Here is a 17,875-nt window from a genome sequence, read left to right on the forward strand (position 1 = left end):
GCTGTCTAGTGGACTATAATACTACCCGTTCAAAAACATCGAACATCTTGAAAATGAATCTTTCCATCAACGTTGTAGAGAGTTGCAGCCAGACCTGATAACAGCGCTCACACTCACATTCCGGGATGACACGTCACGTTACGATAGAAAAAAAGCTCTACGCTTATTCAGGATTTTTTCTAGACATTTTAAATTGATAAATTTATTAATTTTTGAGAAAACATAACAACAGGTCAATGTAACTTACTGAGCGCGAGGTCTACTGTTCACAGAACTACTAGTATAATAAAGGAAAGAATCGGCTCATACACGTACGGGATTGGGAATTCACGAATGACGAATCATCACATCTGAACTAGGTACTGAACGGATTTACATTAATTTTTGCATATACAGTAGATTCTTTATCTACCGAGGATCGTTATAGGACTATTTTCAATTCTTCAAGATTTCATCTTGTCAAGTTTTCAATCACCTGCTAGTCTGTAAATAAATGAATGAATAAATTAATTGATGAATAGGATAGAATATTTAATTTATTCAACACAGCAAAACAAGAATATCATGCAGTTGAACATCGTCACTAAAATGAGGAATCAACATAACTCAAATACATTTCCAATTCCCTCAATTAATCTTAAAGAGGAAACTCAATGTAGAATCGAAGTATAGATTTTTTGGAATTCTTTGTCTACAAATGTGCAATGAATTACACAATGGAAACCTGAAGTTAACTCAGATACGGTACATTATCAAATTTTTGAATCTCTATTCATTGGAAACAATCTCATAAAACTGAACTGTCACATATCTCTCTGCGTTTATCTACAAAATAGAAAGTAACATCTATCAACTATTAAACCCAGGCACACCTCCCAGAGATTTCTTATGACTGTGAAATATAGAAACGTTTAAAACGCCGATCTTGGAATAAGAAAGAGAAATGATGAGGAGTGAGAGAGAGTGTGAGTGATAAAGGAAGAGAGACAATCCCTGGTCGTTATCATTAGAGCGAGAGCAATTTGACGAGATGCAGACGGGAAGTTGTAGAGATAAAGGAAGTGGAAGAAAGTGGTCATATATGTGAGAATATAAAGGAAAGTTAATACAACAATGTTGCAGATCTTGGGCAATTCCAAAACTGGTCTGCTCTGTATTCCGGTAAGAAACTGGAATGATGATGGTGAAGGTGATAATTATTATTTATAAGTAAATAATATTCTGGTAGAACTGATAGTGATAATTATATGAAGAAGACAATAATTATAGTGGTTGAAACATAATTATGTAGAGATATTCAGTATCAAGTAATGTTTTTAGAAGCTGTCTCCATCTGCTGATATAAATCTCATTTCTCATTTACTAGTAGTTCTGTGAACAGTAGACCTCGAGCAGTTATAAGACCACAGTCTCCTCCAATAATACTGTCCATAAGAGTCAATTCTGTCCTGTCCTGTCGGCGAGATATCGGTGTATAGACAGCTATGCTGCTATCATCAAAAGCTTACTGAGTTGAAAGCAGAGAAAAGTCGGGAGAAAAAACTATGCTACTTCAAGTTATCAATTGCATGCTATTAATTGACCGAGCGAAGTGAGGTCTAAGATTCAAGTCGACGGTTTGGCATTTCTCTTGTTTGAATTTGGCATTTCTATGTTTAAATGTTTGAATGCTTAAATGTTTATATGTTGCGCATTTACGGCGAAACGCGGTAATAGATTTTCATGAAATTTGACATGTATGCTCCTTTTTTAATTGCGCGTCGACGTATATACAAGGTTTTTGAAAATTTTGCATTTCAAGGATAATATAAAAGGGAAAAGGAGCCTCCTTCATCCGCCAATATTAGAGTAAAAATCAGACTATAGAATTATTCATCATAAATCAGCTGACAAGTTATTACACAGATGTGTGGAGAAGCCAGTCTATTGCTGTATTTCCATAAGGTCTATAGTTTCAATCAGGTACTTGTGCATGAGAATACTGCGTGAGGTCTACTGTTCACATAACTACTAGTAGTCCACACAACAGCTGTGTTTTCAATAAGTTACATTCAGATATTGAATTGCATGCGTCATTGCATGCAATTTATAATCCAATATAAATAAAATAAAAATCTCAGTACCCTCAGACCGAATGATAAATGACCGAAACATGTTGTGATAAAATATTTTAAAAAAAGGGTACTGAGATTTTCATTTTATTTATATTTATATTACAAGTAGCCCTATACAAGAAAGAGATAATTTATAATCCACTCGACAGTTGATTTATGATGAATAATTCTATATTCTGATTTTCACTCTAATATTGACATATGAAGGAGGCTACTTTTCCTTTTATATTATCATTGAAATGCAAAATTTCCAAAAACCTCGTATATACGTCGACGCGAAATTAAAAAAGGAACATACCTGTCAAATTTCATGAAAATCTATTGCTGCGTTTAGCCGTAAATGCGGAACATAAATATAAACTTATAAACATAAATAGGGAGAAATCCAAAACCGTCGACTTGAATATCATACCTCACTTCGCTCGGTCAATCAAGCTGGGATCAACTCTGTGTAATTTCATCCATTGAGTAAGAAATGATGTAATCCAAATTTTCAGATTCAGTACGAGATTAGAAGACTCTGCTCGATATTTGCTCGGTTGCACAAAAGCCGGTTAAATTTTAGCAAAGATTAATTTCACGAGAACCGATCAGATAATGTGTTTTTGAAAAGACGACTTCCGATATTTAAGATTTTTTTTCGAAATGTCTTTGAATTTATCAAATACAGCACATCGTCTCCTGTGGGAATAGATTCAAGATTTCTTTATTGCAGAAAACATTTATACAAATAAACATTTATATGTCATAGATTAAACATGGTAAATAAAAGTATTTACATTCACAGAAATAAAAATACAAACACAAGCATACAAACATCAAACAAAATACCCTCAAATTAGAAACTCCTCTTTTCTATATGGACATATTTCTATTTACATTTTTTTTATGGCTCTTTTAAAATTACCAACTTCTAGCTCCTTCAAATGTGCAGGAAGCTAATTATAAGCTCTTATACTGAACTCCTTAAAACAGTTCAATGTATTTGCATAATTGCACTGGTTCACTCTAAGCGATTCAGAATTTCTAGTGTAATGGTTGTGAACGTTGATATATACAGAAATACTTGCTAAATTAATTTTCACATACATAAGACATTCAAGAATGCAAATAGCTGGTATATTATACTCTATTCCATCTACTCGCAACAAACTCACGAGTACCTTTTAGAAAAATATAACACAGAAAAATTTCTCTTCATTGAGATCATGCATGAGCACTGGTCATTATAAGCCTGTACAAACTACAGTATCCTGTGAACGATAAAAAATTCGTTCCAAGGATGTCTGCATTACATAATGACAAATAATATGAGCAAGGCCGAAACTCCATTTGAATCCCAGATTATTCACGGTCAGCCGCGGTTCAATTGTCGGCCGAATAAATTGGGTTACAATACCAGATAATGGAGGAAAATTCGAAACTCGTTCGCTGCATTTCCACCACGTTTTCCGGTGCTTTAAGTATGAGAAAACCTGAATATCTATTGCATTCTCTTTAGGATTAGTTGCTGAATTCATTTGACCTTGTTGATGGCCTGAGGCCATGGGACTTGATTTTCATTGTCATTCAACAATTCAATGCATTATTATTGTTAATTCACTCGACGTTGATTATTCGCTCATCAGTGCACTACATCCACTACATTCATTATTTCTCATTTATTAATTAATTGATGAATCATCACAACACTTTGTGAATGGTAGAAGTCTTCCTTCATTTGAACAATAATTCATTCATTTCCACAAATAATTAATTCTTTTTGACAAATAATTCACTCATTTGTATAAATCATCCACTTCTACAAATGAATATTTATTCATTTATTTATTAATTGATTGTATAAAATACTATAATCATAATACAATTATGACATTGGAGGAAAAACTAGGCTGAGCCTGTACTATTTCTCTCCAAAAGTTTTGATAAAATATTAATGTTGTCCAAAAGATAAGGTTATATTATCACACACTGCAATATGGGCATTGATTTCACATATTTCTTCATTAATTTATTCTCATCATGAATGGACAATATTGAACAATCACTTCCGTTTCTGAGAATGTACACTGTCACCAGTGGTTGGAAGTTTGTTGCTCCACAAAATGGCGATGTTGCTTGAGGTGTCGACCAATGACATTCAAGAGGAGTGGTCACAACAGAGATAGTCGCCAGTGATTGGTCGAAGAGCTGAAGTAGGCCTATAGTAGTTGCGTCGGTGCATGTAGTGTCATTGTTCACCGGTAGATAGCATAGTAGTCAAACTCTAAATATCGAATCTAATTGAAGAGGTTTTGGGCGATTCCTATAATAATTTGGAATATCGTTCCGTACTCCGTGGTTGAGGTTAAACAAAGTGGATTGCATCCCGAAAGTTGATCAATTAGAGATTGAAATCTATTTGCCGTTGAATTTTAATCGTGATTAATGCTATCCTTTTCTAGTTCTGTGACGTTGCCAGACTGTTTTTTTCAATAATGTGGGAATATAAATAATTAATTAGCAAAATATCCAATCTGCTTAACAAAATAGTATTCTCATCTAAAATTGGGAGAGGAATAGCACAAGGGTATCTTATTTTTTATTCTCCTATCATTTTCATAATGTACTTATTGTATGAATCAATAAAGAAAAAAGAATCGATCAGGTATGAACACTCATTATTAAATCATGGAAAAAATATTTTCATGAATATCATGTATGACTGATTATTTCAAACAAGAATGAACAGCTAATACTACATCGAATGTTCCGGTATCAGCTATCTTCGATAGATGGCAGTGACAAGGCAGAGAATCGGCTACGCTGTTTCCTATTTTTTTGTCCACTGCCATCGTGAACCTCACCTTACAACTAAAACCGAGTCTAACGGTACTTCAAACATACTCTACTTAGGCTGGATAGCACTAATGTTGGTTAAATTTTAACCGTGATTAATTTCACGAGAGCCAATAAGAGAAGGCCTTTTCCTTTTTGAGAGAACCTATTTAAAGTCTATTAAGACTTTACCTGATAAAGTCTATAAATTCCTTGTTTCAAAAGCCAAAAGTAGAAAGTAGCGTAGTTTGTAAGTACGCTAGTCTTCATAACTGTATAGTGTAAACCATGTGTGCCTTTTTATTGTTAACGTATTAAGACTTATTATTGTTACTTATTAAGACCTGACGTTATTCAACTATATATTGTGAAGTACTGTTTTGAATAAAAATATTATCTTATCTTAAGACGGCTTTTCTGATTGGTTCTCGTGGAATAAATCACGATCAAAATTTAACCGGCTTTTGTGCAACTGGCACATTGAAAAATAGTGGTATCATTTTTGCTCCCATTGATATAAAATTGAAGTCATTTGGTAGTAAATACCCATGCCCATTATTAACGAGCCCAAGACGGCTCTTTTGATTGGATCTCGTGGAAGTAATCACGTTTAAAATTAAACCGGCATTTGTGCAATCGGCACATAGAAAAATAGTGGTATCATTTTTGCTCCCATTGATATAAAATTTAAGTCATTTGGTAGTAAATACCCATGCCCATTATTAACAAGCCCAAGACGGCTCTTTTGATTGGATCACGTGGAAGTAATCACGTTTAAAATTCAACCGGCTTTTGTGCAACCGGCACATAGAAAAATAGTGATATAATTTTTGCTCCCATTGATATAAAATTGAAGTCATTTGGTAGTAAATACCCATGCCCATTATTAACAAGCCCAAGACGGCTTTTTGATTAAATCTCGTGGAATAAATCATGATTAAAATTTAACCGGCTTTTTTGCAACCGAAACATTGAAAAATAGTGGTATCATTTTTGCTCCCATTGATATAAAATTGAAGTCATTTGGTAGTAAATACCCATGCCCATTATTAACAAGCCCAAGACGGCTCTTTTGATTGGATCTCGTGGTAGTAATCACGATTAAAATTCAACCGGCTTTTGTGCAACCGGCACATAGAAAAATAGTGATATAATTTTTGCTCCCATTGATATAAAATTGAAGTCATTTGGTAGTAAATACCCATGCCCATTATTAACAAGCCCAAGACGGCTTTTTGATTAAATCTCGTGGAATAAATCATGATTAAAATTTAACCGGCTTTTTTGCAACCGAAACATTGAAAAATAGTGGTATCATTTTTGCTCCATTGAATAAAATTGAAGTCATTTGGTAGTAAATACCCATGCCCATTATTAACAAGCCCAAGACGGCTTTTTGATTGGATCACGTGGAAGTAATCACGTTTAAAATTCAACCGGCTTTTGTGCAACCGGCACATAGAAAAATAGTGATATAATTTTTGCTCCCATTGATATAAAATTGAAGTCATTTGGTAGTAAATACCCATGCCATTATTAACAAGCCCAAGACGGCTTTTTGATTAAATCTCGTGGAATAAATCATGATTAAAATTTAACCGGCTTTTTTGCAACCGAAACATTGAAAAATAGTGGTATCATTTTTGCTCCCATTGATATAAAATTGAAGTCATTTGGTAGTAAATACCCATGCCCATTATTAACAAGCCCAAGACGGCTCTTTTGATTGGATCTCGTGGTAGTAATCACGATTAAAATTCAACCGGCTTTTGTGCAACCGGCACATAGAAAAATAGTGATATAATTTTTGCTCCCATTGAATAAAATTGAAGTCATTTGGTAGTAAATACCCATGCCCATTATTAACAAGCCCAAGACGGCTTTTTGATTAAATCTCGTGGAATAAATCATGATTAAAATTTAACCGGCTTTTTTGCAACCGAAACATTGAAAAATAGTGGTATCATTTTTGCTCCATTGAATAAAATTGAAGTCATTTGGTAGTAAATACCCATGCCATTATTAACGAGCCCAAGACGGCTTTTTGATTGAATCTCTTGGAATTAATCACGATTAAAATTTAACCGGCTTTTGTGCAACCGGCACATAGAAAAATAGTGGTATCATTTTTGCTCCCATTGATATAAAATTGAAGTCATTTGGTAGTAAATACCCATGCCCATTATTAACAAGCCCAAGACGGCTTTTTGATTGAATCTCGTGGAACTAATCACGATTAAAATTCGACCGGCTTTTGTGCAACCGGCACATAGAAGAAGAGTGGTATAATTTTGTTCCCATTTTGTTCCAATTGGCACATAGAAAAATAGTGGTATCTTTTGTTCCCATACTTCAAATTGAAGTATTAAAGTAAATATTTCGCATGCCCAATATTAAAAAGTTGTGCTGGTCATATACGATTGTAATGTGGGTCACTATGTGCCTATATTCGATAAACAAGGCTATCACATGTCCAGGACAAGGTTATTGTTTTTCGAATGCTGGTATAGAGATACTATGCTGTCAGAAATCCTCATAAACAACAATGTTCACCATTCAAACAATTCAGACAGAGTGGAGTGAAACAGATTGTAGGTAACCTTAACCACCTGTTCAAGAATTCCTCTAGTGTCATCCTTGTAAGTGGAACACAAACTATGACCATGCATTCTCCAGCAGTTGGGTTATCAATCATTACAAACGCGGTCAATGCACGTGTGGTATACTGTAGTTTGTGAGGTGAGGCTATAGATTCATTTTAAACCGTCAGAAGAATTGAATTATTTATTCATCTATTTATTTATCAGGTTAGCACAAACAATACAAAGATCGGAAAAGATGAAACAGGCTATTGCCCAGAACTTCTTCAAATTCCTAATTTAGTTTTAATTTGTCCAAATATTATACATAGGTTATGTCCATTTCAATTTCTACGCCAAATCACAATCTGAAAATCTAAATAGATTTTATAGCATTTAAATCTAAATAGCATTAATGTTTCTTATTCAAGCTATGCTGACAAGTATCTCACTCTAGTATGGTTCTGAATTAATTAATTAATATACAAGGTATATGATTGAACGAGCGAAGTGAGGTCCAAGATTCAAGTCGACGGTTTTGCATTTCTCTTCATGTTTATATGTTTATATTATTCATGTTCCGCATTTACGGCGAAGCGTGGCAATATATTTCCATGAAATTTGACAGGTATGTTACTTTTTGAATTTCGCGTAGACTTATGAGGTTTTTTGAATTTTGCATTTTAAGGATAATAAAAAAGGAAAAGGAAAAGTTCTCTTCGAACGCCAATATTACCGCAAAAATCATACTATAGAAATATTCATCATAAGTCAGCTGTCGAGTGGATTATTAATTGCAAGCAATGACGCATGCAATTAATCATAGCTGATTATATATAGGTGGCTATGAATTAATAACTGAAAGTAACATTTGTAACTTAGTAAAAAATCAGCTGTTGTGTGGACTATTGATTGCATGCAAGACTATTAATTGCATGCAATGACGCATGCAATTAATAACTGAAAGTAGCATAGTATTTTCTCTCGACCTTTCTCTGCTTTCAACTCGGGCTGACCTGTTGCCAGTATGCCTTGAAGGAGATTAGCTTTTGATGTTAGCATTTTTGATATACCAACCCCAACAGTCATTAGCCGTTTTCATACCAATATCTCGCCGACACGACATACAGACAGGATTTACTCCGATGGACACTATAAGAGGAGGCTGTGGTTTATAACTGCGCGAGGTCTACTGTTCACAGAACTACTAGTAGTATAGATGATAGATATATGGATGATTTATCAGTATATTTGAATGAGAATAACTCTTGAACAGTATGAGATATCGATGTGCGGCTCTCACCATTCATTTTCTCTTGAAATTCTATATCGAAATCATGTATCCAATTTGAAAAATGAAGTTGGATTCAAAATGGTGGTTCCAAGATGGCGGACCAACATCTTGATGCGACAAAAAATCAGTTATTTTTATTCGTATAGGATCTCCAATCATACATATCTTCTAATTTCCCTTTTAAAAGAAATGCTCAGTTAGATCCACACAACAACTGGAAGCATGACAAACCGAAAATTTGACGTAATGAAATCTTGAAGAATTGAAAATAGGCCTATAACCATCCTCCGTTAACTAGTAGTTCTGTGAACAGTAGACCTCTCGCTCAGTGAGTTACATAAACCTGTTGTTAAGTTTTCTCAAAAATTAATAAATAATTTATCAATTAAAAATGTCTAGAAAAAATCCGAAATAAACATAGAGCTTTCTGTCCTATATCGTACCGTGACGTGTCGTCCCGGAATGTGAGTGTGAGCGCTGTTATCAGGTCTGGCTGCAACTGTCTACAACGTTGATGGAAAGATACAATTTTCAAGATGTTCGATGTTTTTGAACGGGTAGTATTATAGTCCACTAGACAGCTGATTTATGATGAATAATTCTATAGTCTGATTTTTACCGAAAAATTATCTCATATCATCATACCTCACCACATAACATGACATTTACATTATTTCAAAGTTGTACCATGGAGAAAAGATAGCTTGAGATTCCGCATCTTTCACTACTAGTAGTTCTCTGAACAGTAGACCTCGCGCTCAGTAAGTTACATTGACCTGTTGTTATGTTTTCTCAAAAATGAATAAATAATTCATCAATTTAAAATGTCTAGAAGAAATCCTGAATAAACATAGAGCTTTTTGTTCTATCGTACCGTGACGTGTCGTCCCGGAATGTGATTGTGAGCGCTGTTATCAGGTTTGGCTGCAACTGTCTACAACGTTGATGGAAAGATACAATTTTCAAGATGTTCGATGTTTTTGAACGGGTAGTATTATAGTCAACTGTCTACTAACGTTAATGGAAAGATACATTTTCAAGATGTTTTTGAACGGGTAGTATTATAGTCCACTAGACAGCTGATATATGATGAATAATTCTATAGTCTGATTTTTACGGTAATATTGGCGTATGAAGGAGGCTCCTTTTTCCTTTTATATTATCCTTGAAATGCAAAATTTCCAAAAACCTTGTTTATACGTCGACGCGCAATTAGAAAAGGAACATACCTGTCAAATTTCATGAAAATCTATTACCGCGTTTCGCCGTGAATGCGCAACATAAAAACATATAAGTATATAAACATATAAACATTTAAACATTTAAACATATAACATTTAAACATTCAAACATTTAAACATTTAAACATTTAAACATTTAAACATTTAAACATTTAAACATTTAAACATTAAACATTTAAACATTTAAACATTTAAACATTTAAACATTTAAACATTTAAACATTTAAACATTTAAACATTTTAACATTTAAACATTAAACATTTAAACATTTAAACATTTAAACATTTAAACATTTAAACATTTAAACATTTAAACATTTAAACATTTAAACATTTAAACATTTAAACATTTAAACATTTAAACATTCAAACATTTAAACATTCAAACATTTGAGCATTCAAACATTTAAACATTTTAACATTTAAACATTAAGAGAAATGTCAAACCGTCGACTTGAATCTTAGACCTCACTTCGCTCGGTCAATTAAGAATATGTATGCAAAATTTCAAGTTAATCAGTCCAGTAGTTCAGACGTGATGATGCGTCGTACATAATTCTCGTATCCAGTACATGTATAAGCCAGTTCTTTCCTTTTTTTATAGTATAGATATAACATCACATAGATCTCTATGATTCCTATATATAGATGTAGACCTATAGGTCTGTAGAGATCAACAGTGGTTGACCATGACCCTCATTTCAGCCATCTTACCTTCAAAACCACTATTATTGCTTTCCTTCTTTGGAAATTGTTTTTCCAGATTGAAAAAAACACACGAGAAGACAATAATAATTCTCTTATCGACGCTTAAATTCCCTTATCGACGCTTAAATTCCCTTATCGACGCTTAAATTCCCTTATCGACGCTTAAATTCCCTTATCGACGCTTAAATTCCCTTATCGACGCTTAAATTCCCTTATCGACGCTTAAATTCCCTTATCGACGCTTAAATTCCCATGCGCTTCGTTACCCACGCCAATTACCGGAAATTATGGTCTCTCCTCTCAATTTGGCCTCCCGAGAAGAAACATTTAGGAGGAACCTCGATTCTTCTGAAAAGAGTTGTTGCGTATAGAAAAGATAACATTGCATTATACGTCTCCGGTTGCATCCTTGCTGAAAACTATGAGATTAGTAGGCGTTGAAAAGTTCCTCTCATTGAGAAATCTGTGAGAGATTGATTGCATGAGTGTAAATTGATTGATTGATAACGTTGTCTTTTTGAAAACTCTTTAATTGACTTAATGTTTACTTAAGTCCCTATCTATTATAACATAGATAAATAAAGAACTCCAATGTAATATAATACTAGTAGTTCTGTGAAAAGTGGACCTCACGCAGTTTTCTCATCCACAAGTATCTGATGTCACCTGTTTGAAATGTTAACAAACTCAGTTCACGTTTGAATTTGTATTCCATAACATATAATTCATCCAGTTCCGTGATAATATATCCATATGATGAGAATTAATTTTTTACAATCAAACATATTATAATTTCTTCAGCATTATTTAGTTCATTTGATTCTTTTCAATCACCTATCAAATTAGTTTTTTCAAATGTGAGAATATTGATACTGATGGGCACGCATAATAATACCATGACTGCAAAACAAAATATTGAAACCAAAGACCTTAAAGATGCATAACTCTTTAAGGTCTTTGAAACTATTCACCTCATAGAAATAGACACGGCCTCTCCAGAACATCTGTGTAATTCACTCGTCAGCTGATTTATTATAAATAACTCTATAGTCTGATTAATCCTATCTTTAGAGTAGATGATATAATATAGTGATATCAGAGTATGGAAGAAATCCTTTCCTTTTCATATTATCCTTAAATTGCAAAATTTTAAAAAACCTTGAGTATACATCGACGCGCAGTTGAAAAAGGAATATTCCTGCCAAATCTCATAGAATTCTATCAACGCGTTTGGCCGTAATCGCGTTACATACAGACAGACAAAAGAAAATCCGAGTTAAAACATAGACCTCACTACGTTCGGTCAATTGTAAGTCATCATTTTACGAATCAAATTAATTGATTCAACGTAAAATTCAACCCAACTTGTTATTTCGCGGTTTGCTTGATGTAGCATGTTTTGTCTCAATTAACAGTTTTTCTATTCTAATCTATTCTATTTGAATCAGAACCCAATTAAAGCTGAAGCTATCAAATTTAAAAAATATCTCTTGAACTCGAATATTCAATCAATTAATATCTCAAAATCAGCAGAAATGATAAAAATTCATTGTTAAATTCATTCACTAACTCAAATTTGAATGGCAAACATTTTCATTGTTAAAACTCATTCACTAAGTTGAAGACCATTCATTCTCTTATAACACAACTAAGAATAGAATAAAGATTTATTCATTTGAGTTGACATAATATATGAAACGTGAAATATAATTCGAGTATTCATAATATACAATTTGAAATATAGATAAAATGAAGAACTAATTACAATGTCAATATTTGACAGTCAGGCGACAATTTCAATTTCCGAGCTGATTCCTTAACTTGAAGATCATTTTATCCTAACAAAACTAATGCCCGGTTGCAGATTCATCACATAATGTTTGAAGCAGTCAGTTAACTCACTTACGAAGTCATAACTCCGCTTTCTGTTGATCAGACGTCAAAGTAAACTATAGCTCACATACTTATAATAAAATATTTATAATAATTCGTTTATTTCACTGCATTTTTACAATAATTGGTAATACAAATACATACATTAAACATAATGGTTGAGCATTACAATTGGTAATACAAATACATACCTTAAGCATAATAATTGAACATAGATAATAATATTAAGCATGTAACAGAAAAAACCACAGTGCATCCCTCTTTAGGCTAAATCTGTGTTGAGGGATGTCTCGCTCTCTAGTTGAGTCAACTTAATTATAATACAATAACAATTTTGAGGTATCAAACAATAAAGTAAATTTTATACAATAATCAGTGTGCTTTTCACAAGATGGGATTATGAATCTTATAATAAATTACATTTGAATGAAGACAGCAAAAAAATGTAAATAATATTACACCTCTATTAAACGTTTTTCTTCATAGAAGCGATTAAGTCTATTCTTAAACAAATTGTAACTGGGTGCATCTGATATATCTGATTGCAGTTTATTGAAAAGTCGTGGTCCCTTAGCAAAAGCATGTAAGGAGGCCACTCTACTTCTTGTGAAGGGTTCTTTTAATTTATTAGCAAGATTTCGACGAGTGGAATATACATGTTCATCCATAACTGGAAACTCTGAACGTCTAAAATACACAAACTTCAAAAGATTTATTTCAAATAGGGTATCAACACTAAAAACGCCAAATTCTCTATACAATACTTCGGTTGGATATCTTATGGGTCTCTTTGAACATATTTTTATTATTCTTTTATAAAGAATTATGAGAGGTTGCAAAATTGAACTCCCACAACTTCCCCAGGATACAATACCATAGCAGATAATTGACTGTATCAGTGCCAAGAATACCATTCTTAATTGATAGATAGGAAGGACATTCCTTAATTGAACGAATTTATAAATTAACTATAGTTCTATAACTGGTCTAATCTCACATACAACTAAAAACGCCCGATTAGAAGACACAACATGAAGGAGCTTTGAGAGTCATATATGCACCATCTCCGTTCAAAGCATAACCACGTTTGTAGATATGATTGCATTTATCATAATTATATTCATATGGGGTTTAAACGAACAGCTGACATTTTTCGTACGTTTAAACCTTAGACCAGCTATAGAATAGACACGCTGGAAAGTCTAGCCTCTGAAACCAACATCTACCGCCAAATCCACCCATCTTAACGCATCGTATGGAAAACTTTCAGATTGTGTCTATTTCAGATTCATGGTGTGTTTAGGTTATTTCTAGCTACGGGCAAAAACGATATCGGTTAAGTTATAATGTGTTATGTGATATCGGCTTCAAAGTTATAATGTGTTTTGAAAATAATAAGGTACGGTAGCCTACAAAACTAATTTATTGTCATGCTGCAATGAGTTCACTTACATCATAACTAAGGATAATATTACAGTTACAACTTACAATATTCATGTATATAAATTTCAACTTACACATGAAAAAATGTTCCACTTTTTTCCTAAAAATTTCAGTGCAATTATATGCTGCGCAGGAGATTATTTATTTATTTATTTATTTATTTATTTATCACATTGTGTACAAGTACTTAACATGAGGAAAGGCACAACAGGCTCATGCCCAAAACTGTCCCATTTCCAATTTATACTATACTGTCCAAATCAAAATGTTGGTTATGTCACTTTCACTTTTCAAAATACAATTTACGCTCTTCAATACTCAGATAAACGAGCAAATTTTGAATCAAAATCATATTTAGTCTAAAATATCAAAAAAATCTAGAACAGTAACTTATTAATTATTTAAAAATTTTGAATGAAACTAGAAACTTTTGAGCTAAAAACTTCACACTACAGAAAACGACAGCTGATTAAGATTACCATTTTCATAAATAATAATCACATAAATAAATAACAATCTGCTATGGAAAACAAGCTATGTTTAACAACAATGCATTGTTTAACAACAATGTAAGTTAAACTCCACAAACACACAACAAACTCAAAAAAGTTTTCTATAATTTCTATACGATACGTGACCTCACTGTTGTGACGTCAAGATGGGTGGATTAGGCAGTAGATGTTGGCTTCATCGACTTTCAGTATGAATATACAAGGGCCGTGTCTATTCTATAACTGGTCTAAGGTTTAAACACTACCTCCGTAAACAAGGCCGTAGTGCATTCGTGTGACGTCAGCACGAATTCACTACGGCTTTGTTTACGGAGGTAGTGGTTTCAAATCAAATCAAATCATTTATTTGCCATACAATAAATACATATTCAAAACATAATAAAAGAAAATACTTAATTTTATAATCAAAAGTATAAAATAATTAAAATAAAAATAAGCATAAATAATACCAAAGTCATAATTAGATACTTCTCAATGGTAATCCGGCATCACCAGCAAAAGGAATCAAGCCTTGCCCGCTGGTGAGAGTTGCAATCAGCTAGTTACATTGGTTGTTTCCTAGTTTTATACAATAATAGAGAAAAAAATAATCCACGATTAAAAATATGTTTTTAAAAAATTAGATAATGCTTTCAATTGAAAAGAAATAGTTTTCTCTTATCCAATTTTTTAGTATTTTGTAATTAATCTTTGCTTCCAGATCAAAAGGCAAATCATTTATGAATCTTGTACTTATATAAATGAGCTGTCTTCTAACTACTGTTAGTTTTGTTTTATAAATTTTATATTTATAGGTTGTTTTTGGTCTAAAATCATATTGAACTATATAATTTAATAAAAATTTGTTTTTATACTTTATAATATATTTTGCTAATTTTTTCAAGTACAATTGCCTTACAGTCATCACATTAAATTCTTTAAATAGCAGATTAGTTGGATGCAATCGAGGTTTATTCAATATTGTTTTAATAATACACTTTTGAGTGATGAATAGGTTATTTAAATGACTACCGAAAGCCCCACCCCAGATTGTTATCCCATATTCTAGTATGGATTGCACCAAAGCAAAATATACTGTTTTTAAATCCTGAAGTTTGAGTATTTTGTTAATTTTATAGAATTTGAAAGAAATATATTTGAGTTTTTTTACATAAATAAGCTAAATGAAAATGCCATTTCAGGTATTCGTCAATAATTATCCCTAGATATTTTAGGTTACTTACATTTTCAATACTTGGACAAACGCAGAGATTCTTGTCTGTGCACTCAGAGTGAAGTTTAATTTTCAAATGAATACTAGGCTTTCTTGCTGCATTTGCTGAGAATGAGACATATTTAGTTTTTTGAACATTCAAACTCAGAGTGTTCAATTCCAGCCATTTTTTAATTTTACACATAAAATTAACGGTTTAAACCGACTATCTGCATACTATCAGTCATCTTAAGTTGACTGTCACACGAAAAATTCATTCAATAACATGGAAATAGTTCTCTCATACCACAACTAAGTTGATTGTCACGTGCCACAGTCCAGCAATTTGCGCTTCACTATGTTTTTGTTGAGTAATGGCGCAACCAATATTGTTGTAGTCAGTGAAGTGGGTCATACTCATATTGACTGGCGACCTCAGGCAAGGCCAGGATAGGCCGCGCCGAATTTACATGTCGTGAATAATTGATGATGATAATAACATTGCCATAGTGCTGATACCACCGATAGAGTCGGTGTAGAGGGAGAGAGTGTGTGAGAGATTGATTGATTGATTGATTGAGTACTTTATTTATGTAGATTACAATATATACTGGCTTATACACTTATATACAATAGCTTACAATACAGCAAAGTTATAGATGAATTTGCATAATATAGACTAAGAAAATAACTATTGAACTGTATATGATATGAAAAAGCAATTTGTAATATAATAACTATAGATAATAATCATATTGTTATGCATCTACATAAATTGGCGGAGCTTTGGACATATCAATGTCCATTCTTTGGGAAGAATATTAAAAATATCCTCCCCACTAACTCTCTACCAAAAATGGGAGAAGGAAATGAAAAAGATGAGGAAGGAGGAGGAGGAAGAGAATTTGAAAAGGATGAAGGAGAAGGAGAAGAAGGAGATGAAGAATGAGGATATGATAACAGCTCATGATGATCCACAGGAAGAGGGAGAATGAAAAATGAAGTTGTGGAATTGGTTTGAATAAGAATCATAGAGAAGAATAGAGAAGGAACAGAGAGGAGTAAATTCCAATTAGAAGAAGAACTACAAGAAAAAGAAGCATTGTTTCTCTCTATTACAGACAATTGAACAACGAAAAGGAATATTGGCAGAGAAATAAAAATGATCAAAACTCAATAATATTCCCCTTATTATCAAACATTTCAATAGAATAGTTCGGAATGGAAAAATTGAATGCAACACACATAAAGAAAAAAAAAGAAGAAGAAGAAGAAGAAGAAGAAGAAGAAGAAGAAGAACTTTCAACGAAGATAGAAGTAGTAGTAGAGTAAGTTGCAGCGGTGTGAGAGAATGGAGTGACTATCAATACTATTCACGTGTGAGAATTTGACCTTGAAATCAGCTGACAAGAGCGCCCAACTTGTTATCAGACGCTGGCGCTATCTGCAGTTGAAACTGCGAAACAAGACACGTCACACGCCGCGCTAGTTGCGATGCGTTGATGCCAGTGCACGGACGTGTTTCAATTTTTCTGTCAGGAGAACAATAATAACAATAATTATGATTCATCTGTGATAACGCTGAACTGTGTTCGAGTGATAACTAATAAGCTGTATGTTTTCGAGTGTTTGTGTTGTGTCTGTGTTCGATCGTGAATATTTTCAACCTTATCAATGCCGATAGAACGTGAGTTGTCAACCTGTTGATTAGATTTTATTTCAATAATTCAATGAATATTTACTCATGTAGGTGATTCAATATCTATTGCAAGGTATGATACTCCAAATCTTTTGCAAGGCAAATGAAATGAAGAACGTTCTTTTTTTTTGAAAATAAGGGTAATATTATTGAGTTTTGATCGTTTGATCATTCTTATTTCTCTGCCAATAGTTTTTCTTATTGTTCAATTGTCTGCAATAGAGAGAAACAATGAAAACTCTCAACTTAATAATAGATTGCGAAGAGCTTTTCAGTTTACTAATAAGTCAAGACTACAGTATTTGTGTGCTTAGAGAGAGTGAGTGTGTGTTTGTGAGAGAGAGAGAGAGAAAGAGAGAGTAAGAGAGAATGTGTGTGTGATG

At 33.0% G+C, this 17,875-nt stretch overlaps 1 protein-coding gene across 2 annotated transcripts in view; it reads left to right on the forward strand.

The window, feature by feature from the left end:
• The window catches only part of LOC111051305, a 125,933-nt gene that overhangs the window by 56,362 nt on the left and 51,696 nt on the right, over positions 1-17,875 (forward strand). The window contains exon 1 of one of the 2 annotated variants that reach the window (XM_039429196.1): positions 17,176-17,480. The exons of the other annotated variant lie outside the window; for it this stretch is intronic. The gene's annotated coding sequence lies outside the window, so the exon portion shown is untranslated. Of the gene's footprint in view, positions 1-17,175; positions 17,481-17,875 lie in introns of those variants that run through there. 2 annotated transcript variants of the gene reach the window in all.

The sequence above is a fragment of the Nilaparvata lugens genome, chromosome 5 (assembly GCF_014356525.2).
Source record: "Nilaparvata lugens isolate BPH chromosome 5, ASM1435652v1, whole genome shotgun sequence".
Lineage (NCBI taxonomy): Eukaryota > Metazoa > Arthropoda > Insecta > Hemiptera > Delphacidae > Nilaparvata > Nilaparvata lugens.